At 39.7% G+C, this 12,648-nt stretch overlaps 1 protein-coding gene and 1 long non-coding RNA gene across 3 annotated transcripts in view; one reads left to right on the top strand and one right to left on the bottom strand.

Moving 5' to 3' along the window:
- The window catches only part of LOC106725913, a 4,387-nt gene extending 2,001 nt beyond the window's left edge, over window positions 1-2,386 (top strand). Inside the window, exon 3 of the long non-coding RNA XR_001361917.1 lies at window positions 2,000-2,386. This is a non-coding gene — a long non-coding RNA (uncharacterized LOC106725913). The remainder of the gene's footprint in view (window positions 1-1,999) is intronic.
- The window catches only part of PTPN14 (protein tyrosine phosphatase, non-receptor type 14), a 145,673-nt gene that overhangs the window by 109,317 nt on the left and 23,708 nt on the right, over window positions 1-12,648 (bottom strand). Inside the window, exon 1 of one of the 2 annotated variants that reach the window (XM_014538764.1) lies at window positions 2,936-3,437. The exons of the other annotated variant lie outside the window; for it this stretch is intronic. The gene's annotated coding sequence lies outside the window, so the exon portion shown is untranslated. Of the gene's footprint in view, window positions 1-2,935; window positions 3,438-12,648 lie in introns of those variants that run through there. 2 annotated transcript variants of the gene reach the window in all.

The following is a 12,648-nucleotide window of genomic DNA, read 5'->3' as shown; positions in this document are numbered from 1 at the left end:
GAAATATTTGTATAAGAGCAAAAAAAAAAAAGAAGGAAAGAAATCCCTGGGAAAAGAATGCACATCATCTGTTCTTCCACTAGATTGTAAGAGGGCAGGAACCAACGTTTTAAACAGCTTGTGTAACCCCAAATCCCTCCGCACTATAATTAACACGTACTCTGACTCAGCAATGCCACTTGTGGGAAACTTTCATAGGAAATAAAAGCAACAAATCTTCAGGGTTATGTATAAGGGTCAAAAACCACCCTGAATATCCATAACAGAGTTATGTTCAAAGAAATCCTGGCATAGAAAATTATTTAGGGTCTTATGTAATTATTGGTAATTAGTTAGAACAGAATCTATTGGTTCAGAGTGACACCCAGGGTGAGTTGCAGAGTAATATGTAAGGCAAAAAAATAAAGCCAAACCAGTCATCCTATATGTGTCTGTGCTTACACAAGCTTGGAGAAAAGGCATGGAACACTTCTGACCTCAGAGGGAGGAAGGCAGAAGCAGACACATCTACTTTGCCCCTATGTAATCTTTGGAGTATTAATATTGTATTAGACCCCCCCCCAAAAAAAAAATACTTTAAACCAGTTAATCTTGCCTTTCCTCAATATTCTATATAAGAAAATTTGGAATAAGTCTTCCTTCAGGAGTAGCATTAAATCAGCTATCACTTATTTCAGCTATAAAATCATCTGAGTGATTTACATGTATGACATCATTTAATCCTCACAACCCCAATTTACAGGTAAGAAAACTGAGACTGTATGGATCTGGCCAAAGTCCCAAAGCTAGCAGGTGGCAGAGGCTGCACCCAAAGTGCAGTCCTTCACCATGGAATTTTAATGTGAGATGCACATTCACATATAGGCCCCTTCATAAATAACAGTATTTACAATACTGGCTCATTAAGCACGTGGCTTTCAGCACCATATACAATCATACTTTGACTAAATGCAAAAGCAAAAAAAACCACAAAAAAAAAAACCACTTGCAATCCAACATTCATTTTCAAATTAGAACTGATTAAAACCACTTGTATCCTGGAATTTGCTTGAGTTTTCATTCTTTTGAATTATTAGGGTGAGAAGGATCATTCTTTTTCTACCTCATCTAAAAATTTTAATAATCTTTAATACTTTCTGATTATAAATTCATTATAAGTGGAAATTATAGAAAACTAAAAGGAAAAACTAAAAATCGTGCATAATGTCACCACCCAAGGGTAATCAATTTAAAACTTTTGTATATTTTATCCCATCCTTTTAATTAGGTATATTTTAAATTTGTTTACATTATTGGGATTCCACTACTTTGTTTCATATCTTTCATCCTTTCTGATTACTACTTATCTTCCCAAGATGGGGCACACACACCCTGCAGGGGGGCAGTTTGATTTTTAATGGGGGGCAATTCAATAATGAGTGAATTATTAACAGTGAATTTTTGTATTTTTTATGGGGACTCATATACAGTATATAAATATATATTGTGGCATATTTATGCATTTCAGTTCTCTATTATATGTTCTTAAACTTTATTTGCTATTTTTTCATATTGCTTCATATTATTACTATTTTTATAACAGTTTCTTAGTGATTTCTTCCTTAGTTCTTCAACTGTCCTTTTGTTCTTTTATTTTCCTCTTCATGGATGCCATGTTCTTTGGAAGCTTATTTAGACCACGTTAATGGCCTTTTAGGCTTCCTCCATGTGATTAGGAGTTTGCTTTTTGAATAATAATTATATGTCACGAGGGGGGGGGCATCAGGATTTCAGAGATGCTTAGGTGGGGCATGGCCAAAAAAAGGTTGGGAACCACTGCTCTACGGTATAGGCCAACATTTATTGAACCATTCACCATTGTTACATGCATGTGGGTTCTAATTTTTGCTATGGTTCAAAAAGATTTGTCTATGCCTCTGGTTCTTTTTTTTTTTTTAGCTGAAGTTAACTTTGCTGTTATTTCTTTCTTTTTAAAAATAATTCTTTATTCTTTCTTTAGGGTAGATTCGGAAGGAATGCTATCAAGTCCAAAGCTATACATCTTTAGAAGTCCCTTATTGCATAGGCCTGAACTGCCAAATGTAGAAGCTACGGCACATTGCTGCTCCATTTCTTGACCTATAAAATGACTGAAATCGTGTGTTTTCACACGATAAAAAGCTGCATGCATAATGTAAAAACAGAAAGAAATAAAACTTGGAGTCAAAACAACCAAGATCAGGTTATAGCTTTTTTTCTTACTGGGTTTCCTTAGGCGTCTCTGGTGTGTGGGGATGGCTTCCGTTTTGGACGCGTGGCAGTGAACTGGTTAAGTCTGATTGGTAAATGAGGATTCTAACACAGCAACCTAAACAGGCAAGCAATAAAGTATGAAGATTTCATCCTACTACCTGCGCCTGAATGCTCTCAAGAGAGAGTGCACTAAGAAAAAATGTAATGGCACTTAGCCACTTGTATACTAAGTTAGAACTTTTAGATGGTGTCTAACCACATCAAAGAAAAATCACTCAAGGGGACCATATCTTTTTTTTTAAGATTTTTATTGATTTTTTTTTAAGAAAGAGAGGAAGGGAGAGTGGGAGAGAGAGAGACATCAATGTGAGAGTGAAACATCCATCGGCTGCCTCCTGCACGCTCCCTACAGGGGATCAAGCCCACAACCCAGGCATGTGCCCTGACCGGGAATCAACCAGTGACCTTTTGGTGCACAGGATGACACCCAACCGAGCCACCCAAGCCAGGGCAAGGCTCATTTCAGTAACAATCTTCTTGAAACATCATCTTCTTTATAAAATATACTTAAATCTCTACATGCTAATTTTACCTATTCTTAAACTCTTTCACCTTGAAAAGGGCCACTGGGATCCATCCTCTCTACATTACAAATTCATAAATTTAACACTCTTATTAAGGCTCACAACATAACTATCCCTACCTTTCTGACCTTCTCTCTTGAGGTCCTAATTCAACGCCCGTTAATTTTCTCTGTGGTTCCCTAGTAACTCTCACCTCGCCTTGTGTTCCTTTAGTTGCAGAACTAAAATGAGACAAGTTATCTTTACAACCTACCTCATTAAGTTGGGCTTATTATTCACCAGAAAACACAGAGCTCACGAGCTGGACTTTCCCATAAAATCTTCACTGGAAGGAAAACTCTCACTAGAGGAAGACACCAGGAGAAAACCTGAGCCCACTCTCGTTTGTATCAGACAATAACAAAGACTAGGACCAAGGGCAAATACGTACAAAATGTGTCTGGAATATCTAGGCTTACTTCCTCGCCCTGTCTGGTGACTTTAGTCCAGCCAATAATTAGAAATTTGGAGCTAGAGGCTGGGAGACTGCTGGATGTGAGCCACAAAATAGTGAAGTTTTCACCTTTTCCCAGCTGAAAAATCATTTCCAATGGAGGAGGGGAATAAAACACAAATGCTAAAAGCCCCACGCTTGACGAAACCAGGGGATTTCAGGAACCTCGCGTCAAAATATATAAATACAGAAGGAAAGCTGGGCGTGCGAGCTAACTGAGAGGTAAGCCTCTGGAAGTTCAACCTGAGAGGCATAGGTACCAGGTGTTCTGCTCTGTTTGGTGAGGTGAGGAGGTGGTTTGGTTTTGCAAAGTGTGGAGGCTGCGAGAAGGGAAGGACCTAAAAGCAGGGCAACGGTTTAAAAGTCTTTATAAGAAGTGTTACCTGTGCCAGTCCTTACCTAAGCGGAAGCTGGGGGGCTCCAGAGGGAAGAAAGAAAGGGAAGGGGGTGAAATTATCGAATGAGATTGGATCTCGTGGAAAGTTGGGCAGGAGTTTCATAAAGCAGTGGGAAGTGTGTGGGAACACTTAGTCAGATGTTTATTAAGAAAACCAAGCAAATGTAAAGGTGAACACTGACCAGGGTGTTAGTGCAGCTGATTACACTGGCAGGATGGTGGCGAGGAAGATGGGGTATAAATGAGCTTTAGTCCTTATCTCCCACCACCACCACCACCGTCACCATTTAGCTAACATTCTTGAGCACTTGGGTTTTATGATTTTTATTCTGAGCACTTATAAATGGGCTTCATGCCCCTCCCAGGAGTCAGGAGGCTGCCACAACACACAGGGCACCACGAAGCCAACAGAGTAAGAAATACCAGATAAATGTGGGAGGTGATGATGTGTTCGTTACATAGAAGGGGAAAATCATTTCACTATATTCATATCAAATCACCACGGTGGACACTTTAAATATCTTACAATAGTTATACCTCAATAAAGCTGAAATTGAAAAGATTTCTTAAAAGAATAATCAATCCCAGAAATAAACGATACGCTTTTGCATCTTTTATATTTTCATGGGGAAGCACAGAAGTGAACGCAAACTGCACTGTGGCCTCTCCTCCCGAGAGTCTATAGGACGTGTGGCCTCTCATGACATTGCTAAGGCCAAGAGTCACCTCTACACGAGTGGGTGGAAGAGAGGGAATGCAGGAAGGTGATTCTGCTCCTTCAAGTATAATTAGCAACGCTGACCATGTGTCATGTTCCCCACGAGTGAACTTAAAGGAAGGAGATGCCTGTAAGACCTGGAATTCCTCTCGTCCGACTCATGAAACTAAACAGGTCTTGGAGGTCACTACTATGGGTGAAGCAGCCACTGTCTGAAAATCAGGACCAGCACTGGTGGCAAGATGCAGCCTCTTCTTAGCCTCAGCCCAAAAAGGGACGATACTAAGCACCAAAACTTATTTAGTACCTTCTGAAAAACAATTAAATACAGTTGACCCTTGAACTACACCAAGTTTGAACTTCAGGGGTCAACTTATATGCAGACTTTTTTCAATAAAGACGTACAGTACTGTACTGTTTTCTCTTCCTTATGGTTTTCTTAATAACATTTTCTTTTCTCTACCTTACTTTACTGTAAGAACACAGTATGTATTACATACAAACGTGTGTTATTCAACTGAGTCAAAAGTTTTATGCGCATTTTGACTGTGCAGGATTTGAGGGAGTGGGGAGGTCTAACCCCTACATTGTCCAAGGATCAGCTATTCCATTAAGTGTGAGGAGTAAGAATTAAACAGTCAAAAAATCTGCAGTAACTCAATGGAGTCCAAATAATAAATAATGCGGCATTAATCCACTCCAAGAGAAATGTACTAGGACAAGACTGAAGTTATCAAATTAAGACGGGGCAAGAAAAACACTGTTTGAATATAGTTATGATATGCTATTTTAATATATTTTTCACACCCACAGATAAACAACACTTCATGTTTCTTTTCTAAGCATAAAAATAAAACTCCCCTGGCATTCTTGGGTCTGAGTTTGTAATGTACTCAGTAATTTTCCATTTCACTTGTGTTCACGGATTTAGAAATGTGCTTCAGCTCTCAACAAAAATATTTATGCTCTGAAGTATTTATTGCTTCTGCCTAACGAGATCCCAGTGTACAGATGAGAAAGGTATCCAGGAGGAAATGGGGAATAATAGTGTGCAAAGTGTTCTAGAGCGGAAGGTCAAACTGCGGAACATACTTTAACTGTAACAGGATAGGGCTGGAAACAGAGGGAGGCCTAGCCTAGCCCTGCCCAGGGAGCTCCGCCCAGGTCCTCAAGGCAAGGAATTCTAGCTCCAAAGCACACTGACCACACACATGACCAACACCAACACACTGGAATCCCCCAGGGAAACCCTACCCAGCTCCCCAAACTTCAAATCATTGGTTTTCTGGTTCTTTTTTAAAGAAACACCTTCATTTTCAAATGCAACATTCCAGTAAAAGCAGAACTGAGTTGTACATCCTCCAGGACACCCTAGTCCAGTGGTCGGCAAACTCATTAGTCAACAGAGCCAACTATCAACAGTACAACGATTGAAATTTCTTTTGAGAGCCAAATTTTTTAAACTTAAACTATATAGGTAGGTACATTGTTATTAACTTAGTTAGGGTACTCCTAAGGCTTAGGAAGAGCCACACTCAAGGAGCCAAAAAGCCGCATGTGGCTCACGAGCCGCAGTTTGCCAACCACTCCCCTAGTCCCAAGTCTTGAGGTGCCTAAAGTGACCAGGAAACACAATTTGAAAAGCCAAACTAAATGAAAGCTGAAGAGAAATTTGAAAATCACCAAAAAATATTCATCTGTAACATATATACTTCCATCATTCAGTTTTAATTTGATCTATTGTTATATGAAGCTGCTTTGGTAAGTCATAAAAATACTATACAAAAGTATACCAATCTTCATGATCAAACTACAGGGCAAAAGGAAGAGTAGAAGTCAATCATTCTATCAATCTAGCTCAGTCTAAATGTAAGAAAACAAAATTATAAAAGTGCCAGAAGAAAATATATTACTAATGTGAAGGTATGTAAGTCTCTCCTAGATACTATCAGATTTTATTACATAATTTTAAATGCTTCCATGGCTAAAGACAATGTAAAGTGGATTATAAGACAACGACCTGAGAAAATATACTTGCAATATACTTGCAATAGACAAAAATTCAGTATCATAAAAATCCAATAAGAAACTTCAAAAAAAAAAAAAAAGACCAGACACTTTATAGCTAAAAGACATCAGATTAAAAAGCATATGAAGATACTCAACCTCGCCCTAACCAGTTTGGCTCAGTGGATAGAGCGTTGGCCTGCAGACTGAAGGGTCCCAGGTTTGATTCCGGTCAAGGGCATGTACCTTGGTTGTAGGCACATCCCCAGTGTGCAGAAGGCAGCTGATGGATGTTTCTCTCTCATCAATGTTTTTAACTCTCTATCCCTCTCCCTTCCTCTCTGAAAAAAAAATCAATAAAATATATTTTAAAAATTTAAAAAAAGATACCCAACCTCACTATCAGTAAAATGTAAATTATACATGCATAAGAGGCCACTGTTTTCTCTCTTGAATTGAAAATAAATTAAAAAAAAGACTGATCATTCCAGTGCTGATGAAGATATCATGGTGTTACTTGCTGGAATATACACCAATAGGACATTTTTAAGGGGAAATTTGACGTTACCCTCAGTAAAAACTTAGGCATGCATGACCTTTCAACACAGTTGTAGTAATTCCACTTCTAGGAACCTATCCAAAATTCGACATGTATCTATGTAAAAAGAGGTTCACCTCAGCATTAATTGTAATAGGGAAAAGTGCATACAACGGAGATGTTGTGTTGTATGGGTCATGGTACATACGTTTAAAAGAAGTAGGCTCTGTACATACACACGAGGAGCTGACTACAGCTCTGAGTGGCAAAAGCAGGTGCAGCATTATGCTTAGCGTGATTTCGTTTCTAATTTATGTTCTAAAACTTTCTTTACATTTCACATTATGTATTATGTGCATAGAAAAAGCTCCGGGAGGACGTACTCAAACTGTCAACTGTTGGCAGGGTGACAAGGAGAATATAAAACTGCATCGGCATGTTGTTTCCAATTTAATTAAACACACACACAGAAAAGGACAAAAGAACTGATGGGGTGATGATCTCTGGAAGGTAAAATTCTGGGTGATGTTTATTTTGTTGCTATATAAATTTTTCTATATTTTTTACATTTTCTACAATGGTCATTATTACTTTCCTATTCTGAAAAAATATTAACATTTATGCTTAAATTATTATAATAAAGTGCTTGGGGGGGCTTTTAAAAACTTAAGAAAATAGCATTTATTGAATGTTATTGTTTCTTTCCCAAGACTAGAGAAAAATCAAAGGGCAAAGCGATGAGTTAAAACTGCTCTTAACATCTGGTCTCCCGACATGGCTCATAAACATGATATAGATTCCTTTTAATGAAAGCATGGAACTGAGTACAGGGTGTAAATGCTGTCCCAGGCCAACAAGAGCTAGACTAATTATAGGTTCCATGGAAGAAGGCAACACTGAGCTGAATCTTAAAGAATTTTGAGAAGCATAGACAGAAATTGAGGACATGAATCCAAAAGCTCCTCAAATTACCTCATTGTTCATCTTTTCACAATCTGATAGATAACTTAATGTTGTAGACACCTAGCTTAAACATCTAGCCACTTAAACATCTAGCTTCCGAAGAAAGACGGTAATGTGACTACACAATAATGAAATATAGATCAAAGTATATTTAAATATGCATACGTTATGTATTTAAATATATATATATTTTCAAATTACCTGAATATTTTCAAATTCTCTAATTCCCACCCCCAAGAGAAAGACTTAAAAGCCAACAGTCTACCAGGTCCCCCAATACATTGCTGGTGGTATAACTTCCATGGCAAGCATTTGGCAATATCTATTAAAATTACAAGGGCAGAAGCCTTTAACCTAGCAATTCTACTTCTAGAAATTTATTTTAACACTCTTACATGTGTGAAAAAAAGTTATTGGTAATTACAAAACCCAGAAACAACCTAAAAGCTCATCACAGAAGACGGTCAATAATGGCACATCCGCTTAAGAAAAAAATGAATAAGGAGGCCTTTTATACACTGAAATAAATGGCTTCTGGGATAAGAAACAATACTGACATAGAACAGGAGTAGTGTATGTACCAGATGTGTGGAAAAGCGAGGGAATGGGTGTATATGTTTGTATGCACACAAAATAGCTCTGGAAGACTATCTTAAAAACTACTTACAATTCTTACAGAAGAGGGGACCTGAGACTAGGGATCAAGGGTGAAATGAAGACTTCCTATTGCATAATCTTGTATACTTTTTTTTTTTAATCCTCACCAAGGACATGCTTAGAGAGTGGGAGGGGGAGGGATGGAGGGAGGGAAGGTGAGAGGGAGGGAGGGAGGGTGAGAGGGAGGGTGAGAGGGTGAGAGGGAGGGTGAGAGGGAGAGAGACTCATCGATGTGAGAGAGATACATCAATCAGTAGCCCTCCGCACACAACCCAACCGACCAGGGACCAAAGACACAACCCAGGCATGTGCCCCAACCAGGAATAGAACCAGCAATCTTTCGGTGCACTGGAGGAAGGGCCACTCCAGCCAGGCTCTTGTGTGCTTCTTAAATTCTGCATTATATTCATCTTTCACCTACTCAAGCAAAAATAAATTTAACTTAAACGTTTAAGTTTAATACATTTTATCTCTGCCCTCAAAAGAAAACTTCAAAGCCAGCATTTTACAGAGAAAAAATTATCCATTTACATGAACTCAGAGAGTCTGCCAAAGTTCAAGTAACCGTAATTTTTTTAATGTTAATCTGTAAAGTTGTTATATTATTTCTAATTTAAGTATAAATTTTCTAAAAATGCCCATGAGACAACTCCTGAAAAAGAAAAGAATACTCAGCGTTGTTTGATGTCTCTGAATATAGAAACACTCTTCACGTCACATGAAACTCAACTTCAAAAGCCACTACATTTCCCACAGGGACTCTTGCTCCTGGCGACACATCTGGACCAGCCACCTGAGGAGGCGAAAGGGCAACTGGATCTCCCTGCAAGTGTTTCTGGCAGCAACTCCTATGTGGCATTTCAGGCCATGAGTCACAATTCCACTGGATGGCATTTGGGCTTTATATTTAACTATAGGGCCGGTGCACAGATTCATGCACCGATGGGGTCCCTCGGCCTGACCTGCACCCTCTCGCAATCCAGGACCCCTCGGGGGATGTCGGAGAGCTGGTTTGGGCCTGTTCCCCACAGGCCAGGCCAAAGGACCCCACCGGTGCACAAATCCGTGCACCGGGACAGTTTTGGCCTGATCCCCGCAGGCCAGGCCAAGGGAACCCAGGTACACAAATCCATGCACCTGATCTCTATCTAGTATGCATATAAAATCTTTGGTTAATCTCTTCCCACCTTTCCCCTGCCCCCTTTCCCTCTGAGATTCATCAGTCTCTTTCATGTTTCCATGCCTGCACATTGAGCGTCTGCCCCCTGGTGGTCAGTGCATGTCATAGTTACTGGTCAAACAGTCAAACGGTCAACTGGTCGCTTAGGCTTTTATATATAGAGATTCTAAGACATCAATGAGGATGTGCCCAAGAATGAAAGTTCTCTGCAGAATGTCCTCCCAAGAAATAATATATACTGATGTTGTCCATGGTGTTGACATATTTGTCACAATAATGAAAGATACCTAAAAAATCATCTTAGCACCTGGGACGACAGATGGACTCAGGTTCCGGATTCCCGATTAGAAGGAGCCAGCCACAGATCTCCGCTGTTCCCTTCCCAGGAGCACTCCTCTCCAACATCGCTAAGTCAAATCAAACTCTGTTCAACACCTGACTGCCCAAGTCCTCCCATACGGCATGGTGTCACCTCTCCAGAGTGCTATCTACTCGAGAGCCTCATTATATTCAGTGCCACCCTTTTTGCCACAGAAGAAAGCCACCAATACCCTCCTCCTTGAACTCAGGAAATGACAACTCTTTTTTGGTTCCAAATATAAGAGAGATTTTGATCGCTCTTGAGAAAAATATCATCCTAAGTGTCAGAATCACTGGGGAGCCGAGAGAAAGAAAGGGTCAGGAATCGGTCTATCACAGGCCTCACCCAAATCCGATGTACAGAGTGGGGCAAAAGTAGGTCTGCAGTTTATTCTTGTATTATTATTTATTAATTATTGTTATTATTTTCCTTACGAACAACTGTAAACCTAGTTTTGCCAATCCCTGTGTATAAGGAACCTGAGCTATCACAGAAGGGGATGAAGGTATAATTGTCTAAGGTTTTCATAAGAATGTATGAACAAACTGGCTGGTGTGGCTCAGTGGTTGAGCATCGATCCATGAACCAAGAGGTCACTGATTTGATTCCTTGTCAGGGCACATGCCCGGGTTGTGTGCTTAATTCCCAGTAGGGGGCATGCAGGAGGCAGTCGATCGATGATTCTCTCTCATCATTGACATTTCTATCTCTCTCTCTCCCTCTCCCTTACTATGAAATCAATAAAAACATTTAAAATAATAATAACAGAAAATATATATGAAAAACATAAATGAAATAGAAGTGGTGAGACTCAGCCATCCATCCAGCCTGCTATGTAGATGTCATCAAGTTCCTAGACATTAAAACCTGGTGGATAAACACTCAGCTCATATCAATTATTTGCATAGGATGTAACCAGATTTCCCTCCAAGTTTTTAAAGATTATAAAATAATTTCTAATTTAAAAAAACTATTAGTCTAGATTACTGATGATAGGGGTCCTCAAACTTTTGAAACAGGGGGCCAGTTCACTGTCCCTCAGACCATTGGAGGGCCAGACTATAGTTTAAAAAAAAACTATGAACAAATTCAGCAACAGGCAGCGGCGGCAAAAACACCCGGCGGGCCGGAAAATGTTTTCGGTGGGCCGCATGTGGCCCGCGGGCCATAGTTTGAGGACCCCTGAATACATTAGCAGCTTAACCCTACAGAAGTACACAAAAGCATCTAAAAAAAAAATTCCAACCAAAAGACAACATCCAATGGGGAGAATCTTGAGTTTTAAACCCAAGTTATGAAAATCATAATATTAGTTTGCACTTGGAGAAATACACCATTCCAAGTAAAATTAAAATACAATTCTGTTAAAAAGTAAACAATAAAAAATTAGCAATAAAATGGCAAGACAAGTGTTTACTAGGACAAACATTTATTCTGAGTACTACTCATTAAATCCTCAAAATAATCTCCAATGACATATAATCTGCCTTAAACACATGCTGTGTTGGGGCTGGGGTGGGAAAGACACGGACAGACATTCCAGGCATGGCACCTGGACCCAGCTCAGTAATCAGAACAGAGAACCTTATTCAAACACAGCCATGCATTTGTCATCAGCGGCCCTTCTTCCATTCTTATCTCCAATGTGCAGGTGTGTATTTGCAGGACAAGATAAACTTTAAAAACAGGGTTTAAAAAACAGAGAAATCACAACGAGTGGTCAATTTTCACTTCAAATCTCCATTCAGGGCAGTTCCATTTCCGCCAGCTCTCCGGGGGCTCGTTCTTCCCTCGCTCAGAGCAAAGTGCAGCACTTTTACCGTGTGCTCTCGTGACCCTACTAGGGTAATGCTGGCCTATAAACAACCCCTGGGGGCAATTAGAGAAAATCATGTGACATATTTAGCTGCAGAAGAGCACAGACTAACATCAGCAATAATTTAGGAGTCGTTTTTCTTTTACCTGCATAGGAAATATTTCTACCTATCCAGCAGCAAACATACATGACTTCACCTACTCTAATAAGTTTTAAAAAAAATTTTGTGCATTAATTTGAGAGAGACAGAAACATCAATTTGTTGTTCCACCTATTTGTGCATTCATTGGTTGATTCTTGTATGTGTGATGTGCCCTGACCAGAGATCAAACGCGCAACTTTGGCATACGGGGCTGATGCTCTAACCAACTGAGCTACTTGGCCAGGACTGGTTGGCCTTATGTCTATTTACTTAGGTTATCTCACGGGTGAGTCTCTGAGCTTCCACAGTAAGGACAAGCCCAGAGCAACTGGTGGTTCCCGGGACTCGAACCATTTTGTACACAGAGTTTTCTGGTTATGAGGGTGTATGAGAAAAAGGACACTCAGGTGCCTTCTCCAAACTGTAGAACTAGGACTTGGTCATTACAATGCTGCCAATGATGTCACCATTTCCTGACTCTTCCCCACTAGTTACAAAAATGGGAAAGTCCACTTAAGACTAAAGAAAAGTCTCCCAACTTACATTACGGAACAAAAGCA

The sequence above is a fragment of the Myotis brandtii genome, unplaced genomic scaffold (assembly GCF_000412655.1).
Source record: "Myotis brandtii unplaced genomic scaffold, ASM41265v1 scaffold197, whole genome shotgun sequence".
Taxonomy (NCBI): domain Eukaryota; kingdom Metazoa; phylum Chordata; class Mammalia; order Chiroptera; family Vespertilionidae; genus Myotis; species Myotis brandtii.
This window is presented reverse-complemented; position numbering and strand designations above follow the sequence as displayed.